Here is a 16781-nt window from a genome sequence, read left to right as displayed (position 1 = left end):
CAACATTAAGAAAGGATGAATAGAGACAATAGTCTACATATATTAGGATGGACAGTTGGTGTCAGGATGGCAGACCGGGAAGTGGGTGGAGGGAGGGGGGAGGAGTTGGTTCGCTTTGCAACATTAGCGCATGTTTATATATATACAACCTTGGTTTTGAATATGCGTGTGTCCAATACGCGCGTGTTTTCAATCGAAAGGCCGAACAGACCCTATCAATTTGGTTGCTGCGCAACAAATACAAGGGACCCATATAGACAATAGTCTACATATATTAGGATGGACAGTTGGTGTCAGGATGGCTGACCGGAAGTGGGTGGAGGGAGGGGGAGGAGTTGGTTCACTTTGCAACATTAAGAAAGAACACATAGAGACAATAATCTAAATAGATTAGGATGGACAGTTGGTGTCAGGATGGCAGACCGGGAAGTGGGTGGAGGCAGGTAGGAGGAGTTGGTTCACTTTGCAACATTAGCGCGTGTTTATATATACACAACGTTGGATTCGAATACGCGTGTGTCCAATACTCGCGCCTTTTTAATCGAAAGGCCAAACAGACCCTATTGATTTGGTTGCTGCGCAGCAAATACAAGGGACGCATATAGACAGTAGTCTACATATATTAGGATGGACAGTTGGTGTCAGGATGGCTGACCGGGAAGTGGGTGGAGGGAGTGGGAGGAGTTGATTCACTTTGCAACATTAAGAAAGAACGCATAGAAAAAATAATCTAAATAGATTAGGATGGACAGTTGGTGTCAGGATGGCAGACCGGGAAGTGGGTGGAGGGAGGGGGGAGGAGTTGGTTTACTTTGTAACATTAGTGCACCAGAGCGGAAGTGGTTGGAGGGAGGGGGGAGGAGTTGGTTCACTTGGCAACATTAAGAAAGGACGCATAGAGACAATAGTTTACCTATATTAGGATGGACAGTTGGTGTCAGGATGGCAGACCGTGAAGTGGGTGGAGGCAGGGAGGAGGAGTTGGTTTGCTTTGCAACATTAGCGAGTGTTTATATATACACAATGTTGGATTCGAATACGCGTGTGTCCAATAATCGCGTGTTTTTAATCCAAAGGCCGAACAGACCCTATCGATTCGGTTGCTGCGCAAAAAATACAAGGGACGCATATAGACAATAGCCTACATATATTAGGATGGACAGTTGATGTCAGGATAGCAGACCGGGAAGTGGGTGGAGGGAGGGGGGAGGAGTTGGTTTACTTTGCAACCAGAACAGACCCTATCGATTTGGTTGCTGCGCAACAAATACAAGGGACGCATATAGACAATGGTGTACATATATTAGGATGGACAAAAACATATTGTATACAAACAAGCATTGTGAAATTAAACCTATTAGAAACGTGTGCTTACTCTTTTCTTTCTCTTCCATTTAACCAGACTGAGCCACAGCAATGCTTATTCGACAGTCCGGGGCCTTGTTGCTGCAGCGAGGGGGAAGATAATGGATTTTCCCCGTTGAACTTAGGGCCTGAATGAGTCTCTAAATTCACCACCTCCGTAAGCACAGGGGCAGTGTTGTTGTCAGGGTCCCTGACGTACAATAATGTATCATCAGCGTACACCGATATGACTAGACAATATTCTGAGAATCGGGGGCCTCTATGGCTATGATACTTGCGCATCGCACAGGCCATTGGCTCAGACACAACTACATAAAATAGTGGAGCTAGTGGGCACCCTTGCCTGGTGCCTCTAGAAATCACAAAAGTGTCTGAGACCATATTTTCCATCCGCACACGAGCCAACGGGTCAGTGTATAACAGCAGGATCAGTTTGACAAAGATGTCTCCCACCCCTGCCTTACCCCGTTATGTTGCATGTTGGTAGTTGATCCTCTATTCTTAGCTCCCGTCGATAGCACAATCATCACTGTTCAGAATCCTGTGTGTCTCCACTTAGATTCTGGAAGACTCTGGGGGAGCTCCGACCGCCTCAGGCGCGCGTCGATTGCTTTATTTATTGCATTGCCGATTTGGGGTCCACAAAGTGGTGCACTTTGCCATCCATTTTGATCCGTAGCTTTGCTGGGTATTGCATACTATATTCCACATTGAGCTCACAGAGCTTCCTTTTGATAAGCAGGACCTCTTGGACCTCTTGGACCTCTTGGACCTGCAACGTGAAGTCAGGGAAGAGGGATATTTCGGATCCCTCCAATCGCAGAGTGCCCAGCTCGCGTGATTTACGTAAAGCACTATTGAGGTCCCTATAGTTTGATAATCTGGCAATGATTGGTTGTGGGGCCGCTCCCGGCAACGGTAGCGACAACAGTGAGTGATGCCCTCATTCCATCACAAATATTTCAGAAAAGGTGACCTTGCCCAGCATAATGCTCCATATTAGTGATGTTGGTGGATTCTGCTATACCGTGAATTTTAATATTATTCCTATGCGATCTGACTTCCAAATCTTCTGCCTTAAGCTGTAGCGCTTTCAAGGTCTTGTCTATCGCTTTGTGCCCTTCGACGTTTGTGTGCAAAGCCTCTTCTGTATACAAGACTCTTTGTTCTACTGCCTACAGCCTGTTATTGCGCTTATCTAATCTTTCAGACATTCTGTCCATGCGAAAGGTGAGGGCATCCATTTTGTTGTCAATTTTTGATAGACTTTTTTGCATTGAGCGTTAAATTTATTTGAGGTCTGTTTCTGCGACCGCCTCAGGGTCATCTTGGGGTATGTCAGATTCCGGAGTGTTTGTGTCACAGGATCTGGGCATTTTGCGCAAGTCAAATTAAAGCTTCGATTGTACTTTATCTGGCTTACCCATACTGCAAGTTGTTGTGGGTTTTCGATGCGTCTTTCACAGTTACTTGATGTAGTCTAATGCTCATCCTGCTCATGTCCTGAGCTGTTGATTCTCAGGAGGAAGGACCAGAGCTGGCAGCACACCATGGGTACCTAAGCGCCCTCAGGGACAGGTCGCGCCCGTAGATGGCTGGCGGCGCGCACCTCTCTTCCACTGCCATTGTGTCACGAATAAGCACCAAGGCAAGCCTCGCACCAGGGCCACCCCCGGGCCCCTTGAGCCATGCTGACACACCAATTCCTCATCACCTGCCCAGGGCAAAATTGCAATTCTGCACCACAAGCGCATTCGCTGTGCTCTGCTTCAGGTCGTCTCATCTGAATGGACTTTACTGCTATTGCGCCCTTGTTTTAGGCCCACTGAGCTGCAGGCTCGCTTCTCAGATGTGTTCTCACTGCTATTTAGGGAAGTCCAGGCCTCACTCCACCATCTAGACCTCACTTCTTTTACTAAGGGTTGGGTTGTCTCTCAGGCAGGGCTATATATTCCCACACTGCCTCCCAAACTGCCCGAGGCATTTGCTCAACTCGACCTTGGGCCCTCCTAAGGGCGACCTTGCCTTGTCTGGTGTACATGCCCTGATAATTATGTGGGCTGCAGCTGATCTTGGCTCGCTAGTTCACCCTAGGGGGTTGTGGCGCCAGTTCTTACCCGTCTGGTGCTCTTCAGTGGGTGCTGCGTCGCTCTGTCTGCAGATGGGTGGAGAGCAGCGGCGTTATTCGCTTTCTGCGGTCCGCTAATTCGTTTTGTGCACCCTGCAGCGCTGGGCCTGTAGCACCCCACTGCAGCCTCAGAAGCGGGTCTGTCCCCGCTAGGGTTGTCTTGTCTGGTCCACACTCTACAGCGCTGCACAATTCTCAGCTGCCGTTACCTGGAGAGCTCGGCGTCAATTAACGCCACACCCAGCAGGCAGTCGACCGCAGTGCCAGACCCACACAGTTGTCCGCTGTCCCGCTCCTCGCTACTCAGCTGCACAGGTCTTGCACCCCCGCCTTTTAAGGCTATTGTGTCAGGCACGTCTTCTACGCAACTGCGCTTTACTGGTGCGGGCATCCGCGCATAGGCCGCTGCCTCATTCCAGGGCAGTCTATCACAGTTTAGGGCCGATTTTGCAGGTACCTGCTTAGCTAGCGATTGTCTCCACTAGTATCTGCCTTTTTAGGTCGAGCCTAGAGCAGCGCATGCGCTGCTTTCTCGACTTTTAGTAAGGGGGTTTTCAAAGTGCTACCCACAAGCTTTTCCTGGCCTTAAGCTTTTCCTAGCCTAAAGCTTGCGTGCATGTGCGCGTGAATGGGCGTAGCCGCCATCTGCCTATCTTATCGCCTTTTTTTTACAGTTACGAGCCGTCATGGCTCATTAAGTGCTTTCGCACGCGCACAGAACTCCCTCCCCCTCTCTCTCCAATTCTTCCTATTTCCCAGCTCGTCTACGCCCTCTGCTTTCTTTCCTCTTTATCTTTCCAATTTCTCATCTATCCGATCATCTTTGTATTTACTACATAGATTCCACCTAGGTCTATTCCAGCAGTGCTTTGACGTGCCACTAGAGGACACTTTAACCCCATGAATACTTTTTTGTTGTTGAATTTTAGGGTTACACTTATGGAAGAATGTAATTCCTGTCCTAGTTCTCCAGTGGTGTAAACTTTTCTAATACATTCTCCAAGGCCGAGGTGCAATGGATTGCAAGTGATACAAAAGGAGCGCATGCCTTTTAATAAATTGGTTATACAGCGTCATACAACAATAAAACATCTCTTTTCACTCTGATACTCGTGTAAGTGGAGTACGGCTGTTAAATATTATTGCTATCCCCCTAAGGCGCTTCCTCTGTTTTCTGTGTCACGTGTTAACTGAACCTCCATCTGCCCCTATGCAAAGAACCCTGCTTTCACTCTAATGTTCGGCGGATCCGAGTACCCAGTACACAGATAGCTTTTATTAGACTAACACAACATGTCAGGGTGGTGCAGTGCATTATTCCAAGTCCAAAGAAGGGGGAAGACCGAAATTCAAAGATCCCACACTGTCGATGACAGTGCCAGTCTACTTTATGGCTCAGCCAGTTGAACGTTCACTACTAATGCAAACCATGACTTGCAGGTCACAAATTCGAATCCTGCCTTCCATTGTTTAGAGATTGGCAATCTGAGCATCAGTTGATAGGGTAACAGAACCCCCTGCTCTTTAAAAGGCTTAGAAACAGAAAAGGTGTGATATGAGGCACTATATAAAACGTATTTTTGTCATTATTTGAAGCCTTTTTTTTTATTTGCAGACCTGCTAGCTCACCATTCCTTTTGTGTGGCCTATTTGCACATACCTCCTCACGCGCGCACTTTACCACCGCAGCCGACTATGTGCTGTCAGGTGGGTAGCCGCCATCTGGGTTGAGGAGTAGGTCGGCGGACTAGTAGCTCGCCCCTCCCGACACCACCCTCTTAAAAGTCGCGCTGTTCCTGACGCGTGCAGACCTGCTAGCTCACCATTCCTGAGGCGGAAGCCGGGAATGTAACATCCCTGTAATTTTTTTAATCTTTATTTTAAACCCGCGCTCTCTGTTCCATTATTGTGTGTTTGTGTGGCTTATTTGCACATACCTCCTCACGCTCGCACTTTACCACCGCAGCCGACTAGGTGCTGTCAGGTGGGTAGCTGCCATCTTAGCGATTCCCGGTGCGGCAGGTTTCTGGACCAGGGTCAGCGGACTCGATAATTCTCTCGCCTCGGTGCCCACTCTGATCAGCGATCACACTCGGCAACTCTGGGCATTAGCTTGCCTCATCCTCACTAACGGCCCCACCAGACCGCTGGGGATGCCTGGTCTCACCCTGGAGATACCCATTAAGGGACCATCTCTCAGGGAAGCCAGGAAGGGTTTCGCAGCGGTCGAAGCGCCTTGGGACCCTCCGGGTAAGTAGTGCGCTATATAAATGCCTATACTATACTACTATACTACTAGTAGTGGGTCGGCGGACCAGTTGCTCGCCCCTCCCGACACCACCCACTTAAATGGCCACACCTCATAGGACGCGCAGCGGACGTGCGCAGCGGGCGCGCCGATGGTACGCCGATGGCACGCCGAAGGCGCGCCTAAGGCAAGCCCGTCTGCGCCCGTCCGTGCCCGACCGGGGCTAGGGGCCATAAACCTTGCATCTTCTGCCCCCGTTTCCATATCATACAGCACCGGGAAGCTCTTCGACCTAAGGCCCAATACCCAAAAACCCTGTGATCACTCCTGGGACCCGGCTTCCCCCAGACAGCTTGCCCCAGGTGCGGTTTTTACTTTCAGGGACTGTAGCCTAACAAAACCCTTCCAACAAAGTGCAAGATGTACCTTCTAAACTGTAGATCCATGGTAAAACATTCCTTAGAAATTCATCTTCTCATTCAGGACCATGATCCGGATATCGTTTTTCTGACCGAAACATGGCTCATCAATGATTCCGAACCGGATCTGGTTCAGGTCATCCCTTTTGGGTACCAAATAACTCGCTTTGACCGTAAAACTGGGAAGGGAGCGGGATTAGCCATTATCTTTCGAGACACATTTCAGTGCCGTAGCTCTCATCATCCTGATTGTGAAAGCTTATCATTTGTCATAGAGTTTTCCCCTACTAATACGTTCTCAGGAACCCTCGTATACATCGCCCTCCTGGACCCTTGGCTGACTTCACCTCTAACCTTCCGTCAACACTAGCCTGTCTAGCAACCACGCCAGCCAACTTCCCTATCCTGGGGGACCTTAACATCCATTTTGATGACCCTACCAACTCTACTGCTCGGCACTTGCTGGCCAGTCTAGCTGCCCAACAGCTGATCCAGTTATTAGCTAAGCCAACCCACTTAAAAGGCCACCTCCTCGATCCCATCTTTAGCAACTGTTCGGAACTGGTTGCCCATACCCCCTCCCCTATTCCATGGTCAGACCATTATTTAATCCCCCTCACCTGGACAGTCCCCAAACTTCCACCCCCCTCACAAACTCATAGCTCCTAGTCCTTTCATAGGAATTGGTCCAAATTGCCTTTGGATGATTGGCGGTCGATCCTGGTTAACAACAGACCCCCTAACAACTCAGACCCCACCTCAGCTAATGAGGATTTCAACTGCTGAATCTCCAACTCCCTAGACTTGGTACTCCCCCGAAGTTGCGTGGATCCTAAGCGGAGCTCTAAGACGGCCCCCTGGTACTCTCCCGCACTCCGGGATTAAAATCCGAATGCAAATGCCTTGAAAGGAAGTGGAGATTAGACTTCTTCCCTGTCAATAAAAGCAATTACAGACTCATGCTCAAAGCATATAAAAAGGAGATCAAAACGGCCCAATCGATTTTCTTCGCAGAAAAAATCAATACAGCAGCATCCAAACCAAAAGAAATGTATAGGATCGCAATATCCCTCCTGAAGCGCCCAGAGCAGCCCCTAGATCCGGGCAACGCACGAGCTAGCTGTAACGACTTAGCAGAGTTATTCTCGAACAAAATTCAAAACATCTACTCCGCTTTTCTGCCCCCCACCCCCCCACTGCCCGATCTGTAACTACTCCTACCTTTGACACCTACCCTACGGTCACCCTACAATCCTTTCCATCACTCAACCCCACTTTACTAAATTTCTTAATACCTCAGGTCAAATCAGGCTCTCTTAATGACCCAGCTCCCCCCGTTCTATGAATATGGTCAACGACACCATTCTCCGCACAGTACTTAACTTACTTAATTCTTCCTTAGGCTCAGGTGTAGTTCCATTACCCTGGAAACACTCGATGGTTAGGGCCCTCCCAAAAAAAACGAATCTCGATCAGTCCGAGTTAAAAAACTATAGGCCCATCTCCCTGCTCCCTTGGGTGAGCAAAATACTGTAAAAATTCGCCAATGCCACTCTGGTAGATTTCATCGAATCTTACCATCTACTCGATGACTCCCAAACTGGCTTTCGTCCCAGGCATGGAACAGAAACTGCGCTATTGGCAGTGACGGAGGAGGCACGAAAGATCTTGGCCCAGGGAGGATCAGCGGCCATAATCCTCCTGGACCTCAGTGCCGCTCTCAACATTGTCAACCATAGCACACTTCTCTCACGGCTTGCAAAGTGACCAAAAAACTCCACTGCTCTGTGCGGAGCTCCACAAGTGGCAGAGTGTGTTAGGTCGCGCTGTTCGCGCTGACTTTTAGCGCCTGTAGTTTGTCATGTGCTGGAAAATCAGCAAAACAGCACAAGCACAGTGCAGGAGGGTGCCGCTTCTTTCTGCCACTCCAGTAAATTTTCTACTCGAGCAGCTTCCTCAATGCGAACGCATGGTTTCTCAAAGCAAGCGGTTGAGACTATTCACGAGTGGTTGCGACCATCCGCAACTGCCCACGCTGATAAATCTCGATAGGAGGTGGTCGAGCATTGGATTTTCCTCACTAGCACTCGCCAACTTAACGTTGGGGAGCATGAGTGAGGAAAAACTCTGCAAACTCCCCGAACGGAGCGGAGTTCACTATCCAGGCATAACATGTACCCAACTAATTACTATATAATCAGGGCGCGAGTCGGTGGTACATGGGGGTGGACGGCGTCCACCCACCTTTTTCACACGGTGGACGCTGTCCACTCTGCCAGGAAGCTGGGCCCCACTGAAAAAGATGCTGAATTTGTACTGGTATAATTTCCAAACACCAGGACACTTTCAGCAGCGCCTGCATGTTGTTGTCTGCTTAATCGCAACAACGTGCAGGCGGGGATGGGGCTTTCTTATTTCTGACTCCTGCTGGGCCCATAACAAAGGTCGAATTTGAGGGGTCATCGGGCCTGCTTTTGTTCCAGTCTCCTGGCTGGCAGAAGTCAGGAACCTCACACCTAGAAGCAAATGCAGCAGAGGTGATGCAAAGGCTCACACCTTGTTAGCACTTCACACATACTTGAGAGGCAGCTTTTCGCTTTGTTCAGGCTCTGTTTAGGAGATATGCATGCACAGTAGGAAGTCAATTGTGTTGATCTATCCCATTATTAGCACAAAATATATAGCATTTATATAGTGCTTACTACCCCTTAGGAGGAGTTGTAATAATTCAAATATCACTATTTTTTTCTTTTTAAGCACTTTGGGTAGAGGAAGCTTTACGCTGACAAAAGGCAACATTGGTTTATGTGAAGCTTACAAAAGTGTGAATCTTCTGCCTAAATCAGGAGGGTTTGCAAGTAAACTCGAAATGTGCCCAAATGTACTCATGATAGACCTGCTAAACATATATGTGAGGGCTTAAGATCTGATGTCACTTCTTGTGGTGATGGATTAAACCCAGATCACTTGACTGGGGGTGAGTGTTTGATTGGCTCAAACGCTCCGTCCATCATCCCCTTTTGTATCGTCACTTCTTGTGATGCCACTTCCTGTGATGTCATGCGCCTCACGTGCTGTGATGTCATGCGCCGTGATGTAATGTGCTGTGATGCTACTTGCATACTGATTAATTAGGTTAGTCCCTCCACTTCTTTTTAGGTCGAGCCTAGCGCAGCGCGCATGCGCTGCTTTAGGAGAGGGCTTCTTGGAATCCCTCCAGACTTCCTAAGAGACTTCTCCGTGTGGGTCGCACTCCTCCCAAACATTCCATTGGCCTTTGCGTGTGGCTTTCGAAAAAAAAAGCACACAAATGGCCAAAGGCATGAGTATGTCCTGCCTTTTCTTTGAACGTTCACTCCCATGTCCTATGGGTCTCGGGAGCGAGGGGAGCGAGCAGCGGCACGCAGTGTGCCAGCTGATTTCCTTAAATTCCTTACAGAGTGCACGCACCACTCGCTGGCTTGTTTTTTCTCCACCTGACCTCACAGTCCTCATCCTGCCCTTAGCCAGTCCACTCACTGCTCTCTTACATTTGTTTTCTCCCAGCATATCTTCTCCTCCTAACCCTCTCTACTGCCCCATATGCACTCGATCTGTCCCCCAGCGTTGCCCCCGTCGCCATCCGCCAAACTATCAACCCGCTCCGACACTTTTCCTCTTTTTCTCTTATTCGCAAAGATGCCACGTTTTAACAGCAGATTAACTGATATGAAAGTCCACGTATGTATGTGCACACCGACAGGCAACAGTGCCATTTGAAGGATTTTTGGGCCTCCGGGGAAGACATATTTTGAGAGCTCCTGTAAGGGATACATTTTTACTTTATTACACGTTTCTTGTTCTTATTTTCCTTTTGCTATTTACCATTCGGTATCCTAGCCGCTTTCTGACTAAAACAGTTTGTGCTTTCGGCCATTAAAGTGCATTTCGAATTTGTCAAGGTATTCATCCACTTATTCTCCATCCAAGTTTTTTCCTCCTTCGTAAATCTTCTCCTCTGTTGCACTTTCCGCCCGTTCTCTCGGGATTCCCTTTGTTACACCTTATTATCATTGCTATTCATACATATCAGATAAAGCGGACTGTCCTTGTACATCGTCTGTACTGACCCTTTTGATAGTTCAGACAATGATCATTTTCTGTTCCTACGTTTAGTTAAGCGATAGTGACAATGCAGATGTTTTTATGCAATTGAGCATTCTTCCCTTCCAAAGATTTTTGAAAATACCCTTCAGTCACTGAATAGCTTCCGGTTACCCTAGCATTAGCACAGTAACTGCTCTGTAGCAGGTTTGGATTGGTAAGGCAGGCGATGGGACGGTATCGGAGTTGAAGCTGTGGGACTCTTTTTTTGGCCAGCATGGTGGCCCATTTAAGCTGTGTCTGTGCTGTTAAGATGCCCCCAGTAGGGGTCTGAGCGCCTTTTCCGGAGGCCGATGGAACTCTATTACCTCGCTTTTACCAGCAGGGCAAACAATTAATACTCATTGCAACAAAAAAATGCTGGTCGTTGGGCATTGACTTTTGTAAGAACAATCCAACACTGTTCCAAGGAAAACAGTCAGAAAGGCCAATAGATAAATTTTTATAATTTTTAAAGCGCTGTGAGTTAACCCATCGGCTTCTTCAAACCACTAAATGTATAATATATGTGTGCACATCTCTCCCAACATTAACATGGCTCACAAAGAAACCGTTTCTTTAGAGTTAGGAGAGGTAGGATGTTCATACGTTTACTTAAAAATGGTTGGAGGGTAAGGGGGAGAAGAGTGGGGTTTTATAGACGGATCGCTTTCTTATAAAGTTTTTCTTTACAATAAAACTATAACACCAGGTGGACACATGTAGAAGGGCACAATTAATTAATGCTGAATGAATCTTTTAAAAACCCCTTCATCAGTAAAACGTCCCTTTCTGACATGTTCGGCCAGAGCTCCATGTGATGTCACACGTACAGGGGGCACCGAATTGCTAAATAAATACTGACTATTGTGCACTTTTGGGACTCCCCTGTAAATGCACGACACTTTTTTTTGTTCCACCCAGGAGAACCCGATTACATTACATTCATTCAGATTCATTTTTTAAGGCACGGAGTGATTAACTGATTTGCCAGTAATCACAGAATGTTGAGTTAATGCCAAGTTCCAAATGTTGCTGCTCTGGCCTTAGGTCCGAACTCCTTTGTCACCTGACCACTGTGAACTTGGTGAATTGGGTCTCTGTTGGCACGCTTAGCCACTTTACATGTCATTAATTGTGTTTACTTGAGGAAAACCTTTTAAAATGCAAAATAAACACCAGTGTGATTGTTGCTGCTCGCTCAATGGCTCAGTGGAAGCAAAGACACTACATTTCCCAGTTTCCATTTGGTCTTTCAAAGCTTGAGGCTTGTTTTATGTGCAAACTCAAGTGTCCAGTACAACTTGCTTAATCTCTTAAGGGAATAAATAAGTCATCAACAAATTGTGCATGTTTTCTATTGTGGAACGTTTCCAATCACCCTCATATGCTGTTCAATATTCTAGTGAAGCAGTCACACACAGAATGTTATAGTGCTGTTGACTTGCATCGCAGCACTTGTCTTTCTGTCTATGGGTTTTCCATAAATGTTTCCTGAGGCAAGCATGTATTCCTGAATTAGACTGCATGACCCAGTGTGTAGTCATTTCATAGCTCTTCAATCCCTGGCGGCACAGCACCCAGGATAATGCGCTGCAAGGCTAAACACTTCTATGGTCCAAAGGGCGAGGCCTATTGGCTATGCCAATGCTTGTTTAGGACTTGTGCCCTGCATATAATACATTTATTTGGTGTGTGTAACACCCCAAACACCCCCCGCCGGTGGGGGGGTCGGAGGGGGGGTGTTGGTTCGCCCCTGCTCGTTGGCTATAAACGTAGGACTAACTGAAGGAAAGGCAGATACTTGCATAGCTCCCTAAATAGGAGGAAAGAACAAATGCAACTTCAGAGAAATAAAAGAAACATCACAGAACCGAATAATTACTCCAGACACAGGACAACGTGAACTCTGTGTGAAGAGTGTGCTGCTTGACACGGGACAGCGTGAACTCTGTGAGAGGAGCTTGTGTGCCTAGCACGGGACAACATTAACTCTGAGTGAAAGCAGTGTGTGTAGCGTATTTATTTATTTTATTTATGCGTTTTTATATAGCGCGGACTTTACCCGAAGGCGTCAGAGCGCTTCACAAAAGGAACAGAAAATTACAAATGAACAAATTACAAAAGCAGACGATAAGTTACATGAGGTAAAAGTGACAATTGTGAGCAAACAAAATACAGGAGGTAGCAAATAGTGCATTACAGGAGGGAAAAGTGACAGGCGTGCAGGTTACAAGAGAAAACAAAGTGCAATTAGAGGTAATATACTGCAATATATGCTAGACACTGAGGCACAAGAACAAACGCTACGTAGGCAATGGTGGCACTTGTGCAAGTATGTGCGGGAGCAGAGGTGTGCACGAGCTTGTCAGGGAACTACACAGACGTGAATTATTAATATGGAAATCCGAGCCATCACAACCCTATGAATCAATCCCGCCGCCATCTGATTGGCTGAAGGCTGCTGGCTCCGAGTCCCACGGCAGGCTCCCTCCAGACTCACAATCCTTTCTGTTCCCGAGGAGACAACTTCCCCGGTTGGCGGGAGGAGTGTTTTGTGCTGCTTGGGGGAGAGGAGAGAAAGGACCCTCCCACGCCCGCGTCCCCGGGGGCAGCAGGGTAGGAGACAGAGGAAGCCCTCTGCTATGGCTCGGATGGTCCTCCCGGCAGGGCTTGCGGGATGCGTCTGACACTCAGGGATGCCACCATGTCCCAGCACTCGAGTAACTTTCTCCTGGTGCCCATCCCGGAGTACCCGCCCCCGGACTGCGCGCCCAACAAGGTTATCAAGATTGTCTTGCTGGGGGGCAGTGGCGTTGGCAAGACAGGTGAGGGCGCCTGATGCGATGGCTTGCATCCCAACAGTTAAATATTTGTCTATGCGTTACTACGCACGAGGGGGGGGGGGGGGGGGGGGGGGGGGGGGGGGGGGGGCAGGGGGGTCTGTGCTTACCATAGAAAGTAAAACTACAAGTCCAAGCATGCTGGTGGGTAAGAATCCAGGGCTGGAAGATGTCCTCCTCGTGGACTGGGACCGGTTGAGATGAAGCACATCTTTTAACTTTATAATTACTATTTGTATAGCGCTTAGAACTCCTGGTGGCCATCCGCGCTTCTTCCTATCTTCTTTGTTGGGTTGTCTTGAAAATAGTTCATTTGTTACTGTCGGGACATAGTTATAACTGTGCTCATCGGCTGTTAACCAGGCTTCTTACGAATTTACGCATGAAACTACACGTCCCAGAATGCAATGGTAATTGGTTAAAAATCTGTAACTGGTTGAGGCCATGGCTCAATATTAGGAGCTTTAAAGATACCTTCGCACACAGTACTTTAACTCGCTTCACAAATGGCATTCTTCTGCTTTGGTGTTACTGTTTACTGGCAAAGCTACTGCCTTTCATGTGGCATCAAGGTGCACGAGATTTCTTTTCTTAAACGAACCTCGGCTAAGGTCTCCCACAAGACTCTGAGTCATCTGGCACCTGCTGCTTTAGACTGTCTTCTTTCCAACTATTTGATATGTCTGCTGCAGGAGGGTGGTAGATTGCATGGTGGGAAGTGACGTAGGCTAGGGAGGATCCAGCAGACCAGAGATGTATGTATATATCATCCTAGCGTATCCCACTTGCGCACACTGTGTGATCATGTGCAAATCACCTTGGACCTCATTTATGAGGCCGTGCGTCACTTTTACGCCGCCGGTGCATCACTTTTTGAGACGCACCAGTGGCGTAAAAAATGCGCCTTGTTGCACCACATTTACAAAACGACGCATCTAGGTAGATGCGTCACTTTGTAAACCCCTGCGCCACATTATACCTGCGCCAGGTATAATGTATGCAAGGAGGGCGCATTGACGCAAGGAAGGGTCGTAGAAGTGACGCAGTGAAATCTACGAGATTTTACTGCGTCACTTTTAGGACACCGTTGCGTCAAAATCTTGCGCCTGCCTCACAGCAGGCGTAAGACTGACGCAGGCACACGCATTGCTGGAGTTGCGTCACTTTTGTGACACACTCCTGCAATGTGTCACTTTTGCACTTACAGATACGTCTGAAATACTGACGTATCTGTAACTCCTTGCGACATAATGCGTCATACATTAAATATGACGCATCAGGAATGTCACAAGGAGTGCGCACTGAGAAGCGACGCATCGCTGCTTTCACGCAGCGATGCGTCATTTCTCATAAATGAGGCCCCTTGCCTCCAAGTGCCTCCGTTTCTTTTGTGCCTCTCAAAAATAGTTCTTTGAAACCTGATTAACACCAGGATTATATTCGATATAAAAAGTGATAGTTTACAGTTTCACTCCTTGTCTAAGCTCGCAAGTGCCCCGGGTCCTCCAGCTGGCCGAACAGGGAGTTGGAGAAACCTTTTCTTTGTTTTTGAAACTCACATTCAGAGCTCTTCTCAGTGGCGGTTGTGCTTTCTGAAGGCCAGTGCTTCAGCGTCGCTGCTGGTTCGGGGCCGCTGCTGAGACACTCAGCGCGGGTCCTTTGTATTCCAAGAATTGCTCGCGAGAAAGGCGTGGGGGGGTTGCCATAATTCAACTTTTGTCATGGTTACGTCTTTCCATTTTAGTGAAACCATTACAGAATATTAAATATGCGTGAAATGCCTAAGAAAACAGCAATTTAAAACCCCCTGCGCTCAGCGAGAGGTTAAAGTCCACGTTAAACATTTGCAAGGGCCCGAATTCTTTTTTTTAATCATTTATGTAGGGTAGTTTTCTTGTGGTGTGTGCGGAGCTGTGCTTCTTGGCTTACCACAACTGTCTTTGATTGTGTTGCTTTTGTGACTCGATTTTGAAAGGCTTCGAAGGTGCTCTCGACTCAATTTTAGATGAAATACATATGCGGAGGCCGGAAGTGTTTGTTTAATGAAACAATAAAGTTGTCTGTGTTCCTAGTGGTCTCCTGAAAGCCTCAGTTATGATCAGGTTTCTGTGTCCTACATGTTATCCAACCCCATTTCAGACTTGTTATGGGAACCAAAAACAGCCCTGGAGATATGTTCTTGCGTGACAGTCGAGCCTAATCTCCTAAATTGAGGTGATATAAGATTTTTTTTCCCAATTACTTTTTTTTAAATAAAAGATTGCACACTTTTCCAAATATATTGGCTAAAAAGCAATAGGTTTTAGAAGAAATGCTAAAGAGGAACTGTAGAAATACTCCAATACTTAAGTCTTCCACAGCACAAAAGATTAATATTTCTCTCCAACAGCAAATCACATGTGTCTGAGAAACATATTAAGTGCCAGATATGGGTCAGGCAAATAGCTATTCCCCAGGTCTTGCAGTGTCTGGTATAGTGTGACTAATCTAATGCCAGGAAACACAAAATCATTTTTGAGGCTACACTGGCAACCGTTGCCCTGGAGGGGTCACTGATTATCAACTAGGGCCTAGTTAATAATAGGCCATAGCTGCTCGAAGTGCTGGGGCAGCCGAGGGTTATTCATCACCACCAGGCTGCTGGGCTCCAGAAAGTATCAATCCATCTTGTTGCATGTAATGCAATGATGCCAGTGTCTACATTGCTCCGGCATGTAAAGCACACAGTTCCTTCACAGGGTTCATTTTGTCACTACTCGGTTATGTAAAGAACCATTCCTAAGCACATATCTAGCATGAGATGTGACACCAGCGACTCTCATTGGCTCAGGATTTAAAGCCCCAACACCACACTTGCATACCAGCATATCAATTACCTTCTCCTTTTTGGGTGCACTTTTCTACGCCACTCTACTGCTAAACCACTGCACTCTACGCCCATTCACTTTACTCAAAACCCCTGCACCGATGCCAACTACTTTGCACCGCTTCACTTTGTGCCAATATACTCTACAACATTCTACTGTATGCCACTGTAATCTACGTCACTACACTCTACGTCACTCTACACCATTGCGTTCCACCTCACTACATCTACGCCACGCTATTCTACTCTGCACAACTGTTCTCTATACCACTTTCTCTTCACCACTCTGACACTGCACTCTATGACACTCTACTCTACATGACTGTACTCTATGCGACTGCACCCTTCTACTCTATACCAATCCACTCTACTCTGAATCACTCCACTCCTATGCCAGTGCACTCTATCCTTCATCCCTCCACTCTATGCCACTTCACTGTAGGCCACTCTGCATCGCTCCACACTTTTCCACTATACTCTATGGAAATCCACTCTACTCTATACCACTCCACTCTATGCCCCTTTACTCTACTATAAAACGATCTACTCTATTCCACTGCAGTCTATACTATTCTATTCCACTCTGTGCCAATCTCCACTCTTGCCACTTATTTTAATACTGCTGCAGTCTATGCCACTGCAGTCTACACCACTATACTATACGACACTGCACTCTACACCACTGTACACATTGCACTCTGTCACTTTACTCTGCACCATGCACCACACTCTCTGCCACTCTACTCTGCCACTGCACTCTATTCTGTACCGCTCTACGCCGCTCTACTGC

The sequence above is a fragment of the Lissotriton vulgaris genome, chromosome 4_1 (genome assembly GCF_964263255.1).
Source record: "Lissotriton vulgaris chromosome 4_1, aLisVul1.2, whole genome shotgun sequence".
NCBI lineage: Eukaryota > Metazoa > Chordata > Amphibia > Caudata > Salamandridae > Lissotriton > Lissotriton vulgaris.
The sequence above is the reverse complement of the archived record's forward strand: the minus strand, read 5'-3'. Positions refer to the sequence as shown.